The sequence below is a fragment of the Zingiber officinale genome, chromosome 11A (assembly GCF_018446385.1).
Source record: "Zingiber officinale cultivar Zhangliang chromosome 11A, Zo_v1.1, whole genome shotgun sequence".
NCBI classification, from domain to species: domain Eukaryota; kingdom Viridiplantae; phylum Streptophyta; class Magnoliopsida; order Zingiberales; family Zingiberaceae; genus Zingiber; species Zingiber officinale.
Genome location: NC_056006.1, coordinates 50876728 through 50888583, shown reverse-complemented (window position 1 = coordinate 50888583; position 11856 = coordinate 50876728). Strand labels below are relative to the sequence as shown.

General features: G+C 42.2%; 1 long non-coding RNA gene across 1 annotated transcript; it reads left to right on the top strand.

Moving 5' to 3' along the window:
* The first annotated feature begins 6102 nt into the window (after positions 1–6102).
* Positions 6103–7208, top strand: LOC122032477. Its single transcript, XR_006126102.1, has 3 exons — positions 6103–6681; positions 6792–6901; positions 7157–7208. It is a non-coding gene; the product is annotated as an uncharacterized LOC122032477 (long non-coding RNA).
* Positions 7209–11856: the final 4648 nt, after the last annotated feature.

Sequence of the window (11856 nt, the reverse complement as noted above, 5' to 3'; positions counted from 1 at the left end):
TAAAAGGCCGAGGGAGAACCAATGTTCTTACAGGCGCTCGATCAGGCAAAGCCCGATCGAGCATAAAGATATTTAGTCGTATATATAGTTTTTAGTATATTACTAGCCGACTAAAGGCCAAGCGAGTACTATTGTACATACGCTCGACCGGGCAAAGCCCGATCGAGCGTAAAAATATTTATCCTTATATATAGTTTTTAGTATATTACCAGTCAACTAAAGGCCGAGCGAGTACTATTGTACGTATATGCGCTCGGCCGGGCAAAGCCCGATCGAGCGTAAAGACACTTAGCCTTATATATAGTTTTTAGTATATTACTGGCCGACTAAAGGCTGAGTGAGTACTATTGTACGTATATACACTTGGTCAGGCAAAGCTCGATCGATCATAAAGGTACTTAGCATTATATATAGTTTTTATTATATTATCGGCCGACTAAAGGCTGAGCGAGTACTATTGTACGTATATGCTCTAGGCCGGGCAAAGTCCGATCAAGCGTAAAGGCACATAGACTTATATATAGTTTTTAGTATATTACCAACCGACTAAAGGCCGAGCAAGTACTATTGTACGTATATGCGCTCGGCCGAGTAAAGCCCAATCGAGTGCAAAGCTACTTATGTTGGGACTTTCGAGCCGTAAAAACCGCTTTTTACGTTGTGAAAACATAGAAGTCTTGCCACGTATCCGTGCGAAGATAAATAAAAATTCATGTACATGTTTGTTTATCCTAGATCTACCTTAGATCTATATGATAAGAGTGTTACCCTTGTCGCGATGCCCTTCGCTTATTCCGCTCGTCCAAAAGGTTGCCAGATCTCGTAGAGTGTCAAGTGTACGCTCCTCTACACATATCCACACCGACAAAAGATGGAGAGAACCACTTAGAATGTGCTAGCACCCTTGTGTAGCTTGGCAATGGAGGAGAGGGAGAAGGAAGAAGAGAGGAGGAAGAAGAAGAAGTTACAACAAGCACCAATGCTTGCACTAATGTGGCCGGCCACATAAAGGAGGGTTTTAAACCTCCATGTAATACCAAGAGTCATGGCTCTTGGTCTTCCTCATGAGGGGGCACACTATAATGTAGCCTTGATGATGTGGAACACCATCATTGGCCGGCCCCGTGCCAAGTCACAATGAGGTGGCATTTGGTCAAGTCAAACTTGACCCTTCATCTTCCCTCTCAAGTCAAGTCAAAATTGACCTTTTTTATCTCCCATGGTTGATCAAATCTAACCATTGATTCAAGTCAATTTAATTTGATGAATCTCTATTCATTGGTTTAAAATGACTCAATGAATCATAATCTAAATTAGACTCATTAGACACATGAATCAAATTGAGTCCAACTCAATTAGTCTAATTTGGATTACTCTTAATCAAATTTGGTTCATCACATAAACCTAATCCTCTTGGTCCATCATATGAACCTAATCTCCATCTAATTGCCCTTTTTGTGTGACCCTATAAGTTCTTGTAATGTTGGCAATGCTCCTAAACCATTTAGAAACATAAGTAATGAGCGGTATCTAGCAACACATCATTACAACCCAAGTTACAAGAATGTTGAGATCTAACATCATCTTTGTGACTACTAATTGTGACTCTCACAATATATGATAATGTCCTTCTATCCTTGATATCTAAATTGATCAATTAAGGCATAGACCGTGTCATCCTCTAATCAATTTATGTCTTGAACTCCAAGTAGACTCACTCTAATCAAATGAGCTCAATATCTCATATTGACTCATTTGGGCATGACCATGCACTTGGTGGCCTCACTCTATCAAGAATCATGATGTCACTCCCGTCATATAGGAGGGATAGATCCCATCTACATCACTCATATCCCTCCGCATAATTTGTTACATACCCAGTAGTCGCCTTTATAGCCCACCCATTTACGGGTGACGTTTGACGAAGCCAAAGTATGCAACTCCTTATGTAGGGAACCATGGTGACTTCAGGTCCAAGGACTGATAGTCATACTAATAGTCACATGAGAAAGTATATGACACTCATATAACGATCCATGATATTTTCTCATAGTGGGTCATTCAGTATACATTCTCCAATGCATACCCATGTGTCAACTTGATATCTCTATATCCATATCTTGTGAGATCAAGTCATCGAGTTTACCTACATGCTAGTCTTATCATATTAATATTGACCCTGAATGTTAATATTTGAGTAGGAATGATTAAGAGTAGTGTTCTCTATATCATCTCATTATCGATTCCACCAATCGATTGATATAGATAAGAACCTTCTACTCAAGGACATTATTATACTTAGTTATTTGACACCAATACAAGTAAGTATAATAATCAAAAAGAAATATCTATATAAATGTATAGGAATACGATACATCGAGTCCATACAACAATCATCACATGATTGGCTCTAGGGCTCTCACTAACAATCTCCCACTAGCATTAGTGTCAATCAGTGTAGGGTCTAATACCCAATGACCTAGTGTGACCATCATGCTTTCTTTGTGTCAAAGCCTTGGTCAAGGGATCAACGATGTTAGCCTCTGTGGGTACTCTATAAATTTTCACATCTCCTCTATCAATGATCTCTCGAATGAGATGGAAGCGTCGTAGTATGTGTTTGGTCCGCTGGTGTGAGCGAGGTTCCTTATCCTGTGCAATTACTCGGCCTCTGTTGTAGGATCAGCAACTGTGTCCTACTTCAAACTCTTCTAGCTCACAACACCACCATTCAAACAAAACACGAACTCAGACTGCGATCGATAATTATCCTGGTCAGTTTGGAAGCTGGCATCACTGTAACCCTTTACAGCTAGCTCGCTATCGCCTCCAAATATCAAGAAATATTCTTTAGTCCTTCTCAAGTACTTAAGGATATTCTTGACCGCTATCCAGTGACGCTCACCTGGATTTGACTGGTATCTGCTCGTCATTCTCAAAGCATACTAAACATTAGGACGAGTACATAGCATGGCGTACATGATAGATCCTATGGTTGAAGCATAAGGGATCTTATCCATGTGGTCTCTCTCCTCTCTAGAAGTGGGACTTTGAGTCTTCAAAAGACTCACACCATGTGACATCAGCAGAAATCCTTTCTTAGAATTCTGCATAGCAAATCGTAGTAATACCGTGTCAATATATGTACTTAGACTTAGGCCAAGCAATCTCTTAGATCTATCTCTATAGATCTTTATGCCTAGAATACAGGCTGTTTCACCTAAGTCCTTCATTGAGAAACAATTCCCCAGCCAAGTCTTTACAGATTGCAGCAAAGGGATGTCATTTCCAATGAGTAGTATGCCATACACATACAATACAAGGAAGACAACTGTGTTCCCAACAACCTTCTTGTAGACACAGGGTTCATCTTCATTTTTGATGAAACTAAACTGTTTGATCGCATCATCGAATCGAAGATTCCAGCTCTGAGAAGCTTACTTTAGTCCATAAATGGACTTATGCAGCTTGCATACTCTACCAGTATGCAGTGGATCTACAAAACCCTCAGGTTGTGTCATGTACACATCCTCGAGCAAGTTTCCATTCAGAAACACGATTTTGACATCCATCTGCCAGATCTCATAATCGTGGTATGCTGCAATAGCAAGCATGATCCGAATGGACTTAAACATCGCTACTGGAGAAAAGGTTTCATCATAGTCAATACCATGAATTTGTTTGAAACCTTTAGCTACCAAAGGATCCTTATAGGTATGCAAATGTCCATCCATATCAGTCTTTCTCTTAAAGACCCACTTACACCCAATGGGTTTGACGCCTTCAGGTGGATCAACCAAAGTCCATACTTTGTTGGTGTACATGGATTTCATCTCGGATCTCATGGCCTCTAGCCATTTCTCATAATCTGGTCTCATCACAGCTTCCGGATAGGAGGTAGGCTCATTCTCAACGAGCAAAACGTCGTCATGGTCAGGCAAGAGAAATGAGTATCTCTTAGGCTAACGACGTACCCTATCAGACCTGCGAAGAGGTAGGTCTACTTGAACTGGTTGTTGTTCCTCAACTCCTTGTGGAACAATATCATCATCCACAACACTTTGTGGTTCCAGTTCAACTTCCATCAAGGCTTTAGTGCTATGGTCCATATCTTAAACTTCTTCAAGATCGAATGTACTCCCACTAGTTTTTCTAGAAACAAAGTCCTTTTCTAGAAATACCCCAGTCTTAACCACAAAAAATTTGTGTTGACTGGGAATGTAGAAGTAATATCCCTTCGTTTCCTTCGGATATCCAATAAAATAGCACTTATCAGATTTGGACCCCAGTTTGTCCGAGACTTGACGTCAAACGTAAGCCTCACAACCCTAAATCCACATAAAAGACAGTTGGGCATCTTTCCCAGTCCATATCTTATATGGTGTCTTTATCACAGCTTTAGATGGAACACGGTTAAGTGTGAAGGCTGCTATGTCTAGAGCATATCCCCAAAAAGAAACAGGAAGATGTATGTAACTCATCATAGATCGTACCATATCTAATAGGGTATGATTCCTCCTTTCGGATACACCATTCCATTGTGGTGTTCCAGGAGGAGTGAGTTGGGATAGAATCCCACACTCAGCTAGATAGTCACGAAACTCATAGCTAAGGTATTTACCACCTCGATCTGATCGAAGTACCTTAATACTCTTGTCAAGCTAGTTTTGTACTTCATTCTTGAATTCTTTGAACTTTTCAAAGGATTGTGACTTATGTGTCATCAGATACACATAACCATATCTACTGAAGTCATCAGTAAATGTAATGAAGTACCTATAACCACCTCTGGCAGTGACATTGAAAGGGCCACATACATCACTATGTATAAGTCCTAACAAGTCAATTGCTCTTTCGTTGTGTCCACTAAAGGGAGTCTTGGTCATCTTGCCCAGTAGGCATGACTCGCATGTCTCGTATGATTCAAAATCAAATGAGTCCAGCAAACCATCTTTATGGAGCTGAGATAAGCGATTCTCATTTATATAATCTAAGCGACAATGCCAGAGATAGGTTCGGTTCATTTCTTTTGACTTGAACTTTTTGATATTTATGTTATAAATGAGGTTCTCTAAGTCTAGAATGTTACTTTTTGATATTACTTCAGCGGATTCCTATTCCTGAGTGGAAGTGGGATCACATTATCATGGACTTTGTGGTAGGGTTGCCGAGGACACGACGAGGTCATGGCGCGATTTGGGTAATCATTGATCGATTAACCAAATCCGCGCACTTTTTAGCGATTCGGAAGACTGATCCCCTGGATCGATTGGTAGATGGTCCATACTATCGGACGGAGGATGTCAAAGGCGTAAGACTGCTAGAAGAGTTATTCTAACCGAAGTCGGAGACTCTTAGAGATCTCCATTTGCGACCATGTATTTCTGCAAGTTTCACCCACGAAAGGGGTGAAGAGATTGGCCTCAGAGGTAAGCCAGCTCCGTGATACATTGGACCTTTCCAGATCTCGGAAAGGATTGGAGCGGTAGCTTAGCGGTTGGCACCCCCACCGTTCCTGGCAGGAGTTCATGACGTATACCATGTGTCTATATTGAGGAGATACGTACCCGACCCGACATATGTACTGACAGATATCCTAGTTCCAGTTTAGCCTGACGTCACCTATGAGGAGATTCCGGTACTGATTCTAGACCGGAAAGAGCGTCAGTTGCGGAACAAGACTATCCGGCTGGTGAAAGTTGGATGACAGCATCATTCGGATGAGGAGGCTACTTGGGAGCTCGAGGATACTATCCGAGCTCGATACCCCCATCTTTTCACTTGAGGTATGTGATTTATTTACCGTTCAGCATCTACACTCTTTGCCTATTGTTATACTTGCTGATGGTAGATGATGAAATTTGGGGACCAAATTTTTATTAGAGGGGGAGAATGTAAAATACCGGAAGTAGGCGAATATTAATAAGGGAATTTTCCGGAATTTTTGGAGATTTTTCGGGAATTTTTCGGAGCTCGTACGGACGAGTTGACGGGGATAAAAACGGGGTCCGGAAAAGCCTGTTTGGGCTACCCATTTAAGAGAGGAAAAGATTTATTTATTTATTTCTTTTTCCTTTTCTTATTTATTTTTTTTCTCTTTTTCTTACTCCTTCCCGTTACTGTGCCCGACTCTCCTTCTCTCCCTCGCGCTCCCGAAGCTTCTCCTTGCCCTAACCGGCGCCGCAACAGCCGCCGCCACTGCCTCCTTTTCCCTCTCCTCTGGTCCGACGAGACACCGCCGTCCGCCCCTCTCGGCCGGAAGCTAGCCTCTGCCCTAGCCACCTCTCGCCGCCACCACAGCCTACGCCGAAGCCTTAATCCCCCTGCTGCCGAAGCCCTAGCCGCCGGCGACGCACCGAGCCACCCCGATCATCTTCCTCCTTGCCCTAATAGCCGAGCCCTAGGTGCCGACGCCCCTCCTCACTGCCGCTGTGACGCCAAGCGCCACTGCACAGAGCCGACGCCTTCTTCCCTTCACCGACGTGGATCCAGCCGAGCTTTAGTGCCGGCTGCCACCACTGTGCCTTGCCGCCGCGACTCCTCCTCTTGTGGGCTCGCGACACAGCCGACTCCCTGCTGCTGGTGCCCTAGCTCCGAACCAAGTCTTCTTCTCCTCTTCCGAGCGCCGGCAGCCGACAAGATCCTTTGCCCTAGTGCCCTCTGCCATTGATCAAGTCCCCGGTGAGGTTTAGTTTGGTTGGAAATTTTGTAGGTGCAAGGATTTTGATTAATTGTTGATCTGGTTTGTTGTGGTGTTGACCTTTTGATTCATTTCGATCCGATAATTGCAGTAGGTTGTGCTGTTTTGGTGGATCCGGAAATTGGGGTGTTGTGGGCTGCTCTTTGGTCCAGCAGCCACTACTTTTGGCAGTAGATCAGTGACCCCGACTGGGATATTGAGGTAAGGTTTAGGGTTTTGGACTTCGAGTAGATTGATTATGTTTATGTTTGGAATAGGTAGATTTGATTAGCTTTAGACTTTTAATCTAATGTTATGATTAGGGTTAAAGGGAAATTAACTCTAGTTAATTGTTGGATTTAATTTAGGAAGGTCGAGATTATGGTTTAGGGTTTATCCCTAAAATTGTTCTTAAGGATTTTATTTAGCTATTCGTTTAATTTGTAGCTAAATAAAAATGTATGTTTGATATCACAGGACTTTGACGCGAGACGAGTATCTCGGAGTCAGATTTAGACCATTTTATCGGAGGCGGGTACTTTTGACTTATGTCATTTGATATACATAGTAGTGAATTTAACAAATTGCATTAATTATGTCCTTTATTTGTTTCGGTTAGTCACTACCCATTATCTGATATATGATTGATTGATTGCTTGATTTGCATCCCATGTATACTTTATTTGTTTATACATGCTTATAGGGGGTAGTGATATACCATGCTTCACCATGTTCCGGACCTAGGTTTTTATACCTTCTGTGTACCTTTGATTCGATATGATTCGTTGACCTAGGGTGCACTTTTATATATATATGGATTAGGTCAGGATGTTTTTATGGTTATTGCCATGCACCATATGCATGATTGCATGCTGTGCGATAGTCCGCTCCATTATTGTTGAGCACATCGCCAGTTACATGGATCTGCACACACCACCACTCATGGGTTAGTGGTCGATTCAGGCAGAGTGTGTTGCAGCAGGGACTCTGTTAGGCACCGTTGGTCCGCTCATGGGTAGTGTGACACAACGTGTTATCCGATAGGGATTCCTCCCCGTCATCGTGTACCGGGAGTTAAGAGCATTGCGCTCCCCCATTTATGATTTGGGGTAGGAGGATAGGTGTACTCCGACAGCATCCCGTCCACTCGGTCACTCATCAGGAGTAATGACGACAGAGTGCACGGTTGTCACAGCCCTACCCACTCGGCCTCACTATTGTGTGAGATGATCGACTGGCGTCAGGGGTGACCAGAACGCATCATTGGCATCATATGCATGATGCATTTATTGCTTGTGTTTGTGTTTGCTGCATTTGTATGCTGCATATTGTTTGGATACCTATGTTTGACATGCATACAGGATTTCCTTATCCCTCGGACTGTTTGACCTTATACTCAGGACCTGGTTAGTACAGTATTCTCCTGTTTACTTCAGATGCATTTTTATCTTTCTTATCAGGAGACTGTACGCATGATTAGTGCTAGGTGTTGTTTCCCTACTTTGTATATCAGTTGTACCTGCTGAGTGTTGGACTCACCCCGCCTCCATTGTTGATATTTTCAGGTTGATGCTGTCAGGAGAGAGTTCCAGTTGCTGGTCCCTTCAGACCTCGAGGATATGATTAGTCTTTTGGTTTTTCTTTCATAGACTATGTTTTGAACTTGTTTTGTTTTTGGATTAATCTACTTATGGACATGGTACGGATTTTATTATGTCGATGAATTTGGATTTGGATTTTATTCTACTGCATGCCTGCCTAGACGGCAGAAGAGGTGAGTTCATCGGTTTTTGAGCTTTACGAGTGTAGTCGAGTAGGGTGGTTTTCGAGTCAGAGTATTACTGCTTTGTTTGATTATATATAACTGTGTGGATGTTTGTGTGGTTGTGTTATATTTATTGTTATTATTCCAGCCGCATGTGGCTGAGGTATGGAGATATGTAGAAAGTTTCAGATTGTCCGCCGTACAGGGGAGATGCTGCCGAAATTTCTTCGGACGGGGACTCCTCTGGGGCGTGACATATACTGAATGACCCGCCATGAGAAAGTATCATGGATCGTTATATGAGTGTCATATTCTTTCTCATGTGGCTATTAGTATGACTACTAGTCCTTAGACCTGAAGTCACCATGGATCCCTACATATGGAGTTATGTACTTTAGTTTCGTCAAACGTCACCCGTAACTGGGTGGACTATAAAGGCGATTACTGGGTATGTAACAAATTATGCAGAGGGATGTCAGTGATGTAGATGAGATCTATCCCTCCTATATGACAGGAGTGACATCAATATTCTTGATAGAGTGAGACCACGAAGTGTATGGCCATACCCAAATGAGTCAATATGAGATATTGAGCTCATTTGATTGAGTGAGTCTACTGAGAGTTCAAGAATTAGATTGGTCAGAGGATGACACGGTCTATGCCTCACATTGATTAATCTAGATGTCTAGGATAGAAGGACACTTGTCATATATTGTGAGGAGTCACAATTAATAGTAACAAGGTGATGTTGGATCTCAACATTTCTTGTAACTTGGGTAGCAATGATGTATTGCTAGATGCCGCTCATTGCTTATGTTTCTAAAGGAGTTTAGAAACATTTCCAACGTTACAAGAACCTATTGGGTCACACACAAAGAACAAGTGGATGGAGATTGGGTTCATATGATGAACCAATTGGATTGGGTTCATATGATGAACCAATTGGATTCAAATTAGACTTATTGAGTTAGACTCAATTAGATTCAATTGTTAAATGAGTCTAATTTAGATTTGATTCATTGAGTCAATTTATATTAATGAATTGAGATTCATTAAATTAAAATTGACTTGAGTCAAAGGTTGGATTTAACTCAACAAGGAAGACAATTGGTCAAGTTTGACTTGACCAAGTAGAAGTTGAAACATCAAGTTTGACTTGATGTATTGCCACGTCATAAGGTTGACTCATCCTACATGGCATGACTAACCTTGCCACATCATCTCCACCTCATGGAGGTTACAACACCTCCCATTCCATTTAATGTGGCCGGCCACATTAAATGAGGGAGTTATGAGTGTGTGGCCGGCCACACTAAAGGATGAGAAGGTTTTCATTTAGTGTAATTGATGTGTGGTAATTATTCCATCTTCTTCCTAGCTTCTTCCTCCTCTTCTCTTGTGGTTTCCATGGGTTCCAAGGGAAGATGAAGGTGGTTGAGTGAGTTCCAAGCACAAAGGAAGAGTGAAGGTCACAAAGGAGGGATACTACTTCTTGAGTGTAAGACATTCCTTTTGCATCCTTTCTTTTCTTCCTTTTAAATCCTACCCGAGAGCCCTAGAAAGTGCTAGCACACTTGGGGCTCTCTTCTCCATCCTTTGAGTGTGAGAGACACTCCTTGTTCGTGTGGATATCACTAGAGAAGTATCTACTTTGATACTTTGGAGATCCGACACATACCTTGGACGAGCGGGAATTTTGCGAGGGCACGCATCAAAGGTATAAAGTGTTTTCCTTTGTAGATCTACTGTAGATCGTAGTTTATAACTCGTACTCGTGTTTTTGAAATTTTTCCTTGCACGGATCCTACGGCTTTGGGTGATTCGGGGTTTCCGCGACGCGTAAAGCGGTTTTCACGACCCGAAAAACCCAACAGTGGTATCAGAGCCACGTGCAAGGCGAGTACGAGTTTATTTTTTGGTTTTATGAAAACTAAAGTTTCTGTAATTTTCTGTAAAATTATGATTTTTGGGTTTTTAAGAGTATTTTTCTCGAGTAATCGAAGCACAAGTGTTTAGACGCTTATAGGCTTCGGCTACCGGAAAGATTTTTCCAAAACGGCTTCGTTTCGCCCCAAAATTTTTTGGGACAGCGGGCTTGGGTGCCATTAGATCGCTTAGGAGCAACTCGCGATGGTTAGATCATGGGTAGGGGTACTTCCCCTAACCCCGCAGGGGGATTTGCATCGCGATTGCACCCGAAATCGCTAAAAATGAACCCGCCGGGAAGATTTTTCCGAAATGGCAATGTCTCGGCCCAAATCGTTTTGGGACAGCGGGTTTAGGCGCTGTTGGATCGCAAAGGAACCCTCGCGATGGTTAGATCACGGGTAGGTGCGCTGCCCCTGGCCCCGCAAGGGGATCCGTTCCGCGATTGCGCCCGAAACCGCTAAACGGGTCCGCCGGGAAATTTTACTCGTAAAAATTGTAAAAATTAATTTTAAAATTATAGAAAATTATGAAAATATATAATTTTGAATTATATATTAATTTTGTGATAGTCATGGCCCAAAAACCCAATATGATTGGATTGTGTTGTAATTCATAATACGGTCTGCGTGCCGTTATGTGTTTGCGCGTGTTGTATGTTTTTATTTTTCCGTGACCTGCGCGTCATGCCTTTCTCATATATTCTGGTTGTAAATTAGATTTAGACTCGAATGTAACTCGAGTTTCAAATTGTAATGTACAAATTGGAGCGGTGGAGGGTCCACACGAGACGGAGTTCCGAGGCGGGCACGAGCAACACAAGGTGGTCAAAGGGAGGAGCTTGGAGAAGCTGTTGACCCTAGGTTGACCATTCGATCTTCTCATTGGCTTGAGAAGATCGTAGTAGGGCCATGACTAAATCACAAATAGATTAATTAATTGCTTGTGTATGTGATGCATATTTAATAAGTAGTTAATTAATTAGTGCCTTACGATTAGATTAGATATAAGTCGTGCACATGATGCACCCTTGCGATTAGATTAGATCTAAGTCATGCACAAGATGCATCCTTTTCGATTAGATTAGATCTCGATCGAACCTACTCTAAATGCCTAACCGTGCCGTGATACCTATCACTACCTCGATCACATGTATTGTTGAATCTGCCAAAGCAGAGCAATACATATTATCTTGGTAGGGTACGGAGGGACAATCTTGGTCCCGCCTATCAACGCATGGATGAATACAAACTCAATTAGATTGAGTATTCCTAGTTACTCGGTTGGATCAAGTCAACTATAGGCATTCTTCCAATAGTTGGAAAGGTAGGACAAAATCACGTTTATATTAACTCTCGGGCGTATTAGCCAAAGCTAACTCGAGTTTTAATATAAATATGGATCTTGATCCTATAAACAAGAGTTGCATAGAGATGTAATTGGTAATCGTTACCTACCGATCATACTAAGTCTTGGGCATATTAGC